Source organism: Ornithorhynchus anatinus, chromosome 1 (genome assembly GCF_004115215.2).
Source record: "Ornithorhynchus anatinus isolate Pmale09 chromosome 1, mOrnAna1.pri.v4, whole genome shotgun sequence".
In the NCBI taxonomy this organism is placed as follows: domain Eukaryota; kingdom Metazoa; phylum Chordata; class Mammalia; order Monotremata; family Ornithorhynchidae; genus Ornithorhynchus; species Ornithorhynchus anatinus.
In genome coordinates this window covers 67,018,489-67,031,758 of record NC_041728.1, presented here as the reverse complement: position 1 = coordinate 67,031,758, position 13,270 = coordinate 67,018,489, and the positions used below count along the sequence as shown (strand labels likewise).

Here is a 13,270-nt window from a genome sequence, read left to right as displayed (position 1 = left end):
ACCGAGAAAACTCTTTAGATACACTACCGGACGATTGTAGATGGAGAGTGGGGTGTTCTGGGAGAGGTGTGTCCACGGCGTCGCTATGGGTTGGAGACGACAGCATAAGACAAGACCCGTAAGATGCAGTGATGCATTCTCAAGTCTTGAGAATAGAGAGTGACAGAAACACTTGTTTCATTAGCCTCTCCTTATATTACTGAAGCCATGAAAACAAGTCCTGTTTCAGGGTCCAAAGGTCCAGAATAAGCCTAGAAGAAATTTTCTAGTTTCCTTTTCAACTTTCTACTCCCTTATTAATTGGCTATTTGTGAATCTGTGAACTCTGCATTTTTTTCCACGGTATTTATTAAGCGCTTACTATGTGCACTATTTTAAATGCTGGGCTCAATACGAGATAATCAGGTTGGACACGGTCCATGTCCCACATGGGGCTCACGGTCTTAGTCCCCGTTTTACAGATGAGGTAAATGGAGAAATGAAGTGACTCGCCCGAGGTCACACAGCAGGCAAGTGGCAGAGTGAGGATTAGAAGCAAGGTGCTTTTGACTCCCAGGCCCATGCTCTATTCACTAGCCTTCAGCATCTACCTAATTTAGAACTACTTCAGAGCGAATGCGTGGAGAGAAATGAGTGCTCTGGCCGAAATATTCGGATGATGGTGTCGGTCCAGAGGACGTTCCAAATCTTCCCAGAAAACCCAGTGACTGGATTGTAATATGCATCTGGAGGTCTGGACGGTACCAGGAAGAGCACCACTGTCCCTGCTCTTTCCCATGAGACACGTTCAGTCATATACACTAATGCTCAATGACTTTTTATGTTATTTGTAAAGTGCTTACTATGTGCCAGGCACGGTATAAAGTGTTGGGGAAGAAACAATCTAATCAGGTTGGACATAATTCATGTCCCATGTGGGGCTCACAGTCTTGATCCCCATTTTACAGATGAGGAAACTGAGACACAGAGAAGTGACGTGACTTACCCAGGTCACACAGCAGACAAGTGGCAGAGCCGGAATTAGAACCCAGGCCCTTCTGACTACCAGGCCCGGGCTCTATCCACTATGCCAGGAAATGATTACAACGATGTCATTCATTAAGTAATTTTGGTATATGTTAAGCGCTTACTATGTTCAGAGCACTGTTTAAGCACTGGGGTAATAGTAATAATAATGTTGGCATTTGTTAAGCGCTTACTATGTGCAAAGCACTGTTCTAAGCGCTGGGGTAGATACAGGGAAATAAGGTTGTCCCACATGGGGCTCACAGTCTTAATTCCCATTTTACAGATGGGGTAACTGAGGCACAGAGAAGTTAAGTGGCTTGCCCAAGGCCACACAGCAGACAAGTGGCGGAGCCGGGATTAGAACCCTCGTCCTCTGACTCCCAAACCCGTGCTCTTTCCACTGAGCCACATTGCTCAGAGGGAGGACTTAGGCGAGGGCTCAGCAGCCAGAGGCATGAGATCAAGATATAATAATGTTGGTATTTGTTAAGCGCTTACTATGTGCAGAGCACTGTTCTAAGCGCTGGGAAGATACAGAGTAATCAGGTTGTCCCACGAGAGGCTCACAGTCTTAATCCCCATTTTACAGATGAGGGAACTGAGGCACAGAGAAGTTAAGTGACTTGCCCACAGTCACACAGCTGACAAGCGGCGGTAGGTTGGTGTTAGAAGAATGACATGGACTGGGCTGTCTAAACTGAGGACCTTTCTGGGTCAAAACAAAGTCATGTTAACATGCAGGATGAGATTATTAAATTGAGAATATATGTAAAGCCCTTAAAATCAGATCATCGGGCCGCCAGGCTGTTGGCTTCCTTCATCAGTCAAACAAAACGATCCTTGTCAGGTGTTCTCTGCCTATCTACTCGTTCATTTTAATTTTTTTGATTTCTTGTCTCAGTTTGCCTCTGCCTGCGCTGCGGTGTTTGCCCCCAAACTGTATTACTCATTCACTCAATCAGAAGTATTGCTCGAGCACCTACTGTATTTACGGCACTCGACCGGGTGCCCGAGAGAGAACAAGAGAGGAAAAGGCAGGATCTCTGCCCTTGAGTAGCTTTCAGTCTAACAGAGGAGGCAGAAAGAAAATTATACAGTGGGCTGATGATTGGTAGTCTGTGGAAAATTTCATTCTTAGACCTGGGTTCTAGTCCTGCCAGTGCCCGCTGGGACTAAGCCATTGGAGATAAAGGCTGAAGAATCACTCAGGAAGTTCTGCAAGGCTCACAGGCCTTGAGAAGCGGTGTGACCTAGTGGATGGAGCACGGGCCTGGGAGTTAGAAGGACCTGGGTTCTAGTTCTGGCTCCACCATTTATCTTTCGTGTGACCTTGGGCAAATCACTTCACCTCTCCGTGTCTCAATTACCTCATCTGTAAAATAGGGATTAAGGCTGTGAGCCATATGTGTCCAACCTGATTACCTTGTCTCTACCCCAGCGCTTAGAACAGTGCCTAATCCATAGTAAATCCTTAACAGAAACCACAGATAAAAGCTCCTGGAGGATTCCTGATAAATAACGGCCAGTGTGGACGGCACGGAAAATGGAAATTATCGAGACAACCACCTGCTGGATCGTGGCACTGTGGCATAGCAGGAAGGATCTGTGGCTACTTCAGTCAACAGTGGATGCTGCCTGAAAAAAAACCTGCATTCCCTTTGGAAAAGGATGCTCTCCCACCTGTGGACTTGCTCGTTGCACCCTATGACCCACTGGGAACTTGAGCAGCAGGGATGACAGCCAATGGGGCTGTGTAAACCCATTTCGCTGTAATCAAGTCCACCATGCAGATTCTGGGCCCCGAAGGTTCAGGACTTACGACTCATCAGTGGATCCCAAGAAGAGACTCCATCTCCATCATCATCATTTCACTGATACTGTTCTCTCCTGACTTCTCCTCCTATCTCTCCGACTACTCTTTCTTTTTTTTTTGTGGTATTTGTTAAGCACTTACTATGTTCCAGGCACTGTACTAAGCCCTTCTTGGCTTCTTTGCCCTGTAACTTGGGAACTTGATTTTCAGACACCCGACCTGTTTCGGTACCTCAGGGAGTCTGTTCAAGATTTGCGCTGCTACATATTTTCCCTCAAGTCAAAGTTTCCAGAAGCCCATAATAACCTAGCCTTTCTGAAGTCAGACTCAAAGCCCTGAGGGTTCCTGAAGGCAATGGTAAACAAACACATCATTTCCTTAATGTGAATAATCATTCAAAAACAAACTATTTGTCTTTGTCCCTCCGGACATGTAATCTGTATTTGCTAAGGGACCTTGCGGGCCTCGGGCCTGGTCATTCATCGGCATAACTACATTAGCGGTGTTCACACCTCACATATCATAGCCTTAGAGAGGCTGGGAAGCTCAGAACTGGAGCTTTGCTGACACTTGACTGGAGCGAGAGAAGCTGCTGAAAACCGTTTTTTAAAAATGGTATTTGTTGAAGCACTCATTATGCACCAGATGCTGTACTAAGCACCGGGGTAGATACAGTTGGTCAGTCAACTGTATTTATTGAGTGTTTATTGTGTGCAGACCACTGTACTAAGCGCTTGGTAGAGTAAAATGTAACAAGAAACAGAAACATTCCCTGCCCACAACAAGCTTACAGTGTAGAGACGAGCTTACACCAGCAATTCCAAGGTGCTTCCCTGGAAAAGGTCCTGGAGTTGGCGGGGTAGCTCCCTGCTGTTACCCTCCCAAAGAGAAACACACCTATGCACCTCCCATGATGGCCGGAGAGAATCCCATCCGCCACCCGAAACATCAACCCAATTTAAAACCCATTTGGTTTTCTTTCCTAAACCGCTGAGAGATGTGAATTTATCCAATTCAATATTTATGGGCTCTGTGGAGACTCAAGATATACAACCTTTCCTCTTCAATGTCCCCGGGGCTGCCCATCTGGAAAGGGCTCAGAGGATTTAAGAAACAGTCATAAATATTAGGGAAAAGACCAAAATGCTTTCCATTCCCACTGGGGACCCCGGAATCTGAAGCTGAGATGTAGTTGAAAGAAAAAGCCATCTTTCAAGTCCAGCATTATACTCTGTCCCAAACCTCCTGGAATATAGTGCTTTGCAAATAGTCCAAGTTAACGACCGACATTGGGTTTCGGTATAAAATCGATTGCCCATTCAATTGTTCTTTTCTGATTATCTGTAAATATGTTTATGTTTATCTCTCCTGCTAGAGTGTACGTTCCTTTGTGGGAAGGGGACATGTCTTAAGCTTGTGAAGTGCTTTCCCAAATGTACAATTCATTGCAGTGCACTGAGTGCTCAATGAGTGCTCAATAAATGCCATTACTACTGCTCCTTCTATGCGAGCCTCCTAGTTCTACAATCATCATCAATGGTATTTATTGAGCACTTACTGTGTGAAGAGCACTGTGTTTTTTCAGCCTTTACTCAGCCCCACAGGACTTACGACTATAACCATCCACCTACTCTGTTATATTGTACTATCCAAAGTGCTCAGCACACAACACTCCTTTTCCCTCTGCTCCTCCACCTCTCCCTTCCCATCCCCACAGCACTGTACTCGTCCGCTCAACTGTATATATTTTCGTTACCCTATTTATTTTGTTAATGAATTGTACATCGCCTCGATTCTATTTAGTTGCCATTGTTTTTACGAGATGTTCTTCCCCTTGACGCTGTTTAGTGCCATTGTTCTTGTCTGTCCGTCTCCCCCGATTAGACTGTAAGCCCGTCAAACGGCAGGGACCGTCTCTATCTGTTGCCGACTTGTTCATCCCAAGCGCTTAGTACAGTGCTCTGCACATAGTAAGCGCTCAATAAATACTATTGAATGAATGAATGAATGAATGAATGAACACTCAATAAATACCATTGATAGATTGATTGATTGAGAGAGTACGAAAGGCAATAAGCTCTGCAGCTTCCCTGCGGGTGGTACTAACGATGTTAATGGAGTTGGCGTTTGGTTCATGTCGCCTCTGGTGAAGTAAGGTATTTCAAGACACCATGAAAGGCACTGTATTTTCTGGAATATTAAAGGAAGGAACTGTATTGGGTTTGGAACGGTGGGTTTCCAAAGTATTGTGAAAAATGGTCAGTGCAGAATTGCAGAGTATGAATCTGTAGGAATCAGGAAGTAGTCTGATAAGCTACTCTAAAGAACTCTTGCAGTCTTTTACCTTTAAGATTTTGAAAAATGGACTGTTTGAAGAAGTGGCATGGCCTAGTGTGAAGAGCATGGACCTGGGGAGTAAAAAAAAACCTGTGTTCTGCCACTTTCCTGTTGTGTGACCTTGGGCTAGTCAGTTCACTTCTCTGTGCCTCAGTTTCCTCATTGGTAAAATGCAGATTAAAGACCTATTCTCCCTCCACTTTGATTGTGAGTCCCGTGTGAGTCTCTCAACCTCCTGTCTCTCTCCGCTTCAGTCTATACTTCACTCTGCTGCCCGGATTATCTTTTTACAGAAAAACTCTGGGCATGTCACTCCACTCCTCAAAAACCTCCAGTGGTTGTCTATCAACCTTTGAATGAAGCAAGAACTCCTCACTATTGGCTTCAAAGCTCTCCATCCCCTTGCCCCCTCCTACCTCACCTCCCTTCTCTCCTTCTACAGCCCAGCCCGCACACTCCACTCCTCTGCCACTCACCTCCTCACTGTTCTCCAATCACGCTTATCCCGCCGTCGACCCCTGGCCCACGTCCTACCGCTGTCCCGGGATGCCCTCCCTCCTCATATCCGCCAAACTAACTCTCTTCCTCTCTTCAAAGCCTGAGAGCTCACCTCCTCCAGGAGGCCTTCCAAGACTGAGCCCTCCCTTTCCCTCTGCCCCTCCTCTTCTCCATATTGCCCCTACTTCCTCCTTCTGTTCTACCCCCTTCCCCTCCCCACAGCACTTGTGTATATTTGTATATATTATTTATTACTCTATTTTATTAATGATGTGTATATATCTATGATTCTATTGATCTATTTTGATAGTATCGATGCCTGTCTACTTGTTTTGTTTTGCTGTCTGCCTCCTCCTTTTAGACTGTGAGCCCGTTGTTGGGCAGGGATTGTCTCTATCTGCTGCCAAACTGTACATTCCAAGTGCTTAGTACAGTGCTCTGCACACAGTAAGCACTCGATAAATACGATTGAATGAATGAATGTGGGAAAGGGACTGTGCCCCACGTGATTATCTTGTAGCTCACCTATCCAGGGCTTAGTACAGAACTCTGAAATTAGAAAATCCCACATTCGCAAGGAAATCAGACAATTTTCAATAGCTTGAAGTGTTTCATGAACAAGAGAAATACTTTACAGTCTCTTTCAAATCATAAAACACAAAGTCCCTGAAATAAAGTCATGCTCACTTCAGCATTTAGTAAAAAGGTAGGAAGGTGTAGAAGAGTTTGAGGACAGAAGGACAAAGGAAAACAATAATAGTAGCTTTGACATCACCCACAATCACCAGTCTCTAAGAGTTGGCTGCTCCCTCTGAAAATATAACTGCTCGCTTTCATTTAATTTTCAATTTGTCAAATCAAAGAGATGAGAACTAAATCAAAATGCTAATTATGAGCTCGGTTTTCAACTGGAATATCAAGGTCATATATTGCTGAAACAAACAAAGGAAACTAAAATGAATGTCTACTCGATTTCTCCCAGTCTTCTTTCTCCACCGATGTATTGATCGATTGATTGAAGGTGCACAAAATGTTCCGTTCCAAACACTGCGCCCTTCCCTCAACATCACACTGAACATGTATTACTGGGGCAGCGGAAGCAAGCAGCAATCCTTGCTACGATTCAGGGTTCGCCTGACTCCTGCTATTACGCTCCAACCTCTCACAGGTGAAGTAATGTTTTGAAAAACAACATCCAAACCACCCAGATGGCAAAACATCCAGCTCCTGATGAAAGGAGTTACCAGCAGAGGCCTCTGTCACTCTATGCTGGCAGGTCTCCTTGGAGAAGGAACAGTGTGGCCCAGTGGAAAGAGCATGGGCCTCCTAGCCAGATGGTCTGGGTTCTAATTCTGACCCCTCCATTTGTCTGCCGTGCGAAGGTGGTCAAGTGCCTTCACGTCTCCGGATTTCAGTTCCCTCATCTGCAAAACGGGGATTGGATGTATGTCTTCCCTCCTACTTAGACTGTGAGCCCCAGGTGGGGCCTGATTATCTTATAATAATAATGAAAATAATTATGGTATTTAAGTGCTTACTACATGATGAGCACTGTTCTAAGCGCTGGGGTAGATACAATGCAAGCAGGTTGCCCCACGTGGGGCTCACAGTCTTCATCTCCATTTTACAGAGGAGGGAACTGAGGCACAGATGAGTTCAGTGACTTGCCCAGGATCACACAGCAGACAAGTGGCAGAGTCGGCATTAGAACCCATGTCCTCTGACTCCCAAGCCCGTGCTCTTGCCATTAGGCCATGCTGCTTCTCTTATATCTACCCCAGCACTTAGTACAGTGCTTGGCACACAGTAAGCGCTTAATAAATACCACAATTATAAAGTACCCATGCTGACAGCAAATGGGCACTTCTGAGATCCTGTGGATCACCAGTTCAGGTTGAAACTTGGGCTCGGAGTGCCAGTGTCACCAAGATGGGGTTTAGGGAAAAAGTTCAGCGAGGAATGAGAGAGCAGCTTGAGTTTCCCATCCTCTAGAACTGTAATCTCGTTATGGGCAAGGGAACACATCCACTAATTCCCCGCTTCTAGACTGTGAGCCCGTTGTTGGGTAGGAATTGTCTCTATTTGTTGCCGAATTGTACTTTCCAAGTGCTTAGTACGGTGCTCTGCACACAATAAGTGCTCGATAAATATGATTGAATGAATGAATTCTGTTGTACTGTACTCTCCCAAGCTCTTAGTAAAGGGTTCTGCACATAGTAAGTGCTCAATAAATACCACTGATTGACTGATTGATTGATTCCTTCCAGAGTCTCAGGATCTGGATGTATCTCATCTGGTGGCATTACTGCTGCACTTTAGGCACAAGGAGGAAATGGACTGTGTGGTTGCCTCCACAAATCTTTCTTCAACACAAACCACATGGAAAAGAACTCCTTTTCTTCCCACCCAAACCCTGTCCTCCCCCATATTTCCCATCCCTACAGACAATGCTATTAACCCTCCACCTCACAAACCCTAAAACCTGGCATTATGCAGACTCAGCTCTCTCACACAACCCACAAATTCAGTGTCATCGAATCATGTCAGTTCTACCTTCACAACAATGCTAAAAATCTGCCCTTTCCTCTCCATCCAAATTGCTACTCTGCTGATCCAAACATTTATCCTATCCCACCTTGACTACTGAATCTGCCTTCCTCACTGACCTCCCCGCTTCCTATCTCTCCCCATACCAGGCCATACTTCACTCCGCTGCCCGGATTGCTTTTCTAAAAAAAATAAAAATATTCAGTTCACGTCTCCTCCCTCCTCAACAATCTCCAGCAGTGGCCCAACTATTTCTGCATCAGACAGAAATTCCTTACCATTGACTTCAAAGCGCTAAGTCAGCTCACCCCATCCAACCTCACCCCAATGATGTCCTACTAGAGCCTAGCCCGCTAGCGTCAGCTCTCTCACTGCGCTCCGATCGCGTCTATCTCACCACCGACCCCTTTCCCACATCCCCCCTCTGACCTGTAACTCCTTCCTCCTCCAAATATTCCAGATCACCCCTCTCAGCACTTTCAAAGCTCACATCACCTCCAAGAGGCCTTCCCTGATTAAGTCTTCTTTTACCTGACTCCCTCTCCCTTAAGCATCATCACTTGAATTCATTCATTCAATAGTATTTATTGAGCGCTTACTATGTGCAGAGCACTGTACTAAGCGCTTGGAATGAACAAGTCGGCAACAGAGACAGTCCCTGCCGTTTGACGGGCTTACAGTCTAATCGGGGGAGACGGACAGACAAGAACGATGGCAATAAATAGAGTCAAGGGGAAGAACATCTCGTCAAAACAATGGCAACTAAATAGAATCGAGGCGATGTACATTTCATTAACAAAATAAATAGGGTAATGCAAATACCGAATCCCGACTCTGCCACTTGCCACCTGACTGTGGGCAAGTCATGTCATTTCTCTGGGCCTCAGTGACCTCATCTGGAAAATGGGGATGAAGACTGTGAGCCTCACGTGGGACAACCTGATGACCCTGGATCTCCCCCAGCGCTTAGAACCGTGCTCGGCACATAGTAAGCGCTTCACAAATACCAACATCATTATTATGGAGCAATTCCTGCGTGCAGAGCACGGTACTAAGCGCTTGGAGTGGCCAATTGGGCAACCGTAAGAGATCCTCCCTGCCCAACGACGGGCTCACGGTGTAGAAGGTGGGAGGCAGCAAAGCAAAACGGATTCATTCCGTGAATGGTATTTATTGAGCGCTTCCTTTCAGTCCTTCAATTCGGTAGCATTGATTGCGCGCTTACAGTGTGCAGAACACTGCGCCAAGCGCTTGGAGGCCCCCGGGCTCGGGAGTCAGAAGGACCTGGGTTCTAATCCCGACTCTGCCACTTGTCTGCTATATGACTTTGGGCAAGTCACTTCACTTGTCCTCAGAGAAGCAGCCTGGCTCAGTGGAAGGAGCACGGGCTTTGGAGTCAGAGGTCATGGGCTTGATTCCCGACTGTGCAACTTGTCAGCTGTGTGACTGTGGGCAAGTCACTTCACTTCTCTGTGCCTCAGTTACCTCAACTGTAAAATGGGGATTAAGACTGTGAGCCTCATGTGGGACAATCTGATGACGCTGTATCTACCCCAGCGCTTAGAACAGTGCTCTGCACATAGTAATGATAATAATAATGTTGGTATTTGTTAAGCGCTTACTATGTGCCGAGCACTGTTCTAAGCGCTGGGGGAGATACAGGGGAAGCAGGTTGTCCCACGTGGGGCTCACAGTCTTAATCCCCATTTGACAGATGAGGGAACTGAGGCACCGAGAAGTGAAGTGACTTGCCCAAAGTCACACAGCTGACAAGTGGCCGAGCCGGTATTCGAACCCATGACCTCTGACTCCAAAGCCCGTGCTCTTTCCACTGAGCCACGCTGCTTCTCTAGTAAGCACTTAACAAATACCAACATTATGGAGAAGCAGCGTGGCTCAGTGGAAAAAGCATGGGTTTGGGAGTCAGAGGTCGTGAGTTCTAATCCCAGCTCTGCCACTTGTCAGCTTTGTGACTTTGGGCAAGTCACTTAACTTCTCGGTGCCTCAGTTACCTCATCTGTAAAATGGGGATTAAGACTGTTAGCCCCACGTGGGACAACCTGATTCCCCTGTGTCTACCCCAGCGCTTAGAACAGTGCTCGGCACATAGGAAGCGCTTAACAAATACCAACATTATTATTATTATTATAATCTCATCTGTAAAAGGAGGATTTAGACCATGAGCCCCATGAAGGACAGGGACTCAACCCAATTATCTTGTATCTACCCCAGCTCTTAGCACAGTGCGTGGCACAGGGTCAGCGCTTAACAAATACCACAATTATGATGATGATTATCATTTTTATCAATGGTATTTACTAAGCCCTGACTTTTTATGAGGTTTGTTAAGCACCTACTATATGCCAGACGCTGCTCAAAGTACTGGGGTAGATATGAGCTAATCACATTGGGCACAGTCCATAACCCACATGGGAGTCACAGTCTTAATCCCCCTTTTACAGATGAGGCAACTGAGGCACAGAGAAGTGATGTGACTTGCCCAAGATCTCAGAGTAGACCAGTGTGCCCTTTCACAGGTAGCAGCACTCAAGGCTGTGGCTCAGACGTAACTCCTAGGGTCCCCATAACTCACCCCCTCCCCCAGTCATTCCGCATTCGATTGTTTTCTAAAAGTGAGCGAGCTCTTCGGCCTCTCACCCCCTAACTGTGAGAGTACCTCAAGGCTCAATTCTAGGTCCCCTTCTACTCTCCATCGACACCCACTCCCTCAGAAAACTCATTCGCTCCCACAGCTTCAACTCTGAGAATGATTCCCAAATCTCCATCTCCAGCCCTGATCTTCTCTCTCTCTCTCTCTCTCTCTCTGCAGTCTCCTATTTCCTCCTGCCTTTGGGACATCTCTACTTGGACACCTCAAACTTAACATGTCCAAAACGGAACTCCTCATCTTCCCACCCAAATTCTGTCTTCCCCCTGTCCTTCCCATCATGTAGACAGCCCCACCATCCTCCCTGTCTCACAAGCCCGTAACCTTGGCATTATCTTCGACTCCTCTCTCTCATTAAACCCACGCATTCAATCTGTCACCAAATCCTGTTGGTTCAACCTTCACAGAATTGCTAAAATCCACCCAATCCTCTCCATCCAGATTGCTATCGCATTAATTCAAGCACTTGTCATATCCTGCCTTGATTATTATATCAGCCTCTTTGCTGGCTTCCCCACCTCCTGCCTCTTCCCCCACCAGTTCATACTTCACAAACCGGATCATTTTTCTACCAAAACATTCGTTCCGTGTTTCCCCACTCCTCAAGATCCTCCACCGGTTGCCCACCCACCTCTGCATCGAACCGAAACGCCTTACCATTGGCTTTGAAGCACGCAGTCAGCTTGCCCCATCCTACCTCACATCACCGCTCTCCTACGAGGGTCCAGCCCGCACAATTCTGCTCCTCGAGCCCCAGCTTACACACCGTGCCCCGTTCTCATCTATCTTACAACTGACCCCTTTCCCATGTCTTCCTCCTAGCCTGGAACTCCCTCTCCCTCCAGATATGCTAGTTCGCCTCTCTCTCCATCTCCAAAACACTATTCTCCAAGAGGCTTTCCCTGATTAACCCCTCTTTTCCCCAGCTTTCTCTCCCTCTGCATCTTCTATGCAGAAGGTAGATCTTCCCCTTTTTACAGATGAAGCAGCTGAGATGAGGTAACTGAGTGAAGTGATTTGCCCAAGGTCACACAACAGACAAGTGGAGGAGTGGGGATTTGAACCCATGACCTTCTGATTCCCGGGCCCATTCCACTACGCCATGCTGCTTCTATGCCTCGCCCGTATTCTCTAGGGCACAGTCACTTTCATATAGCAATTCCTACATGACCGTTTCTCAAACTTTGGATGATGTTTTATAGCCCTTGGATCTGTAAGCCCTGGACATTTTATATTCACCCCAATCCCCAACTCCATAGCACTTTTTTAGATATCTTTCAATTATATATTAGTTTATTATTTATATTAATGACAGTCTCCCCCTCTGGACTGTAAGCTTGTTATGGGCAAGGAAGATGTCCACTAATTCTGTTGTATTGTACTTTCCCAAGTGCTTAGTACAGTGCCCTGCACATAGTAAGTGCTCTATAAATACCACTGATGACTGGCAGAAAATTACTCTTCCCCCCTTCAAAGTCTTATTGAAGGCACATCTCCTCCAAGAGGCCTTCCCCAACTAAGCCCCCTTTTCCTCTTCTCCCGCTCCCTTCTGTGTCTCCCTGACTTGCTCCCTTTATTCATCCCCCTTCCCACCCCCACAGCATTTATGCACTTATCTGTAATGTAGTCATTTAAATTAATTGTCAATCTCCTCCTCTAGACTCTAAGCTCACTGTGGGCAGGAAACGTGTCTGTTTATTGTTATATGGTACTCTCCCAAGTGCTTAGGACTGCGCTTTGCATGTGGTAAGCGCTCAGTAAATATGTTTGAAAGTAAACACTCATGAAAGAGGCTTTGAGGGTGCTGCTTGTCAGCTGACACCGGTGCTAATTCTTGATCCCCAAGCTCCCTACTTGTTAAATGAAATCCTTGCCATTATCTTTGAGCATTTGGAATTCACCCCATTCTCAGCCCCACAGCACTCATTTGTAAATTAGTGATTTATTTAACAGTCTGTCTCCCTCTCTAGACTTTAAGCTCCTTCTGGGCCGGGAACATGTCTACCAACTCCCCTGTATTGTACTCTCCCATGGGGCTTAGTACAGTGTTCTGAACACAAAGCGTGGCTCAGTGGAAAGAGCCTGGGCTTGGGAGTCACAAGTCATGGGTTCAAATCCTGGCTCTGCCGCTTGTCAGCTGTGTGACTGTGGGCATGTCAATTCACTTCTCTGTGCCTCAGTTACCTCATCTGTAAAATGGGGATGAAGACTGTGAGCCTCACGTGCGACAACCTGATCACCCTGCATCTACCCCAGCACTTAGAACAGCGCTCTGCACACAGTGAGTGCTAAACAAATACCAACATTAATAAGTGCTCAATAAATACCACTGACTGACTGATTAATTGATTGTAGGTGCTTTGGAGACTTTCTTTTCATAGACTCTTCTAGGCTCTGGA

At 46.3% G+C, this 13,270-nt stretch overlaps 1 protein-coding gene across 12 annotated transcripts in view; it reads right to left on the bottom strand.

Moving 5' to 3' along the window:
- The window catches only part of SLC8A1 (solute carrier family 8 member A1), a 437,445-nt gene that overhangs the window by 11,297 nt on the left and 412,878 nt on the right, over positions 1-13,270 (bottom strand). The gene's annotated exons all lie outside the window — the stretch shown is intronic.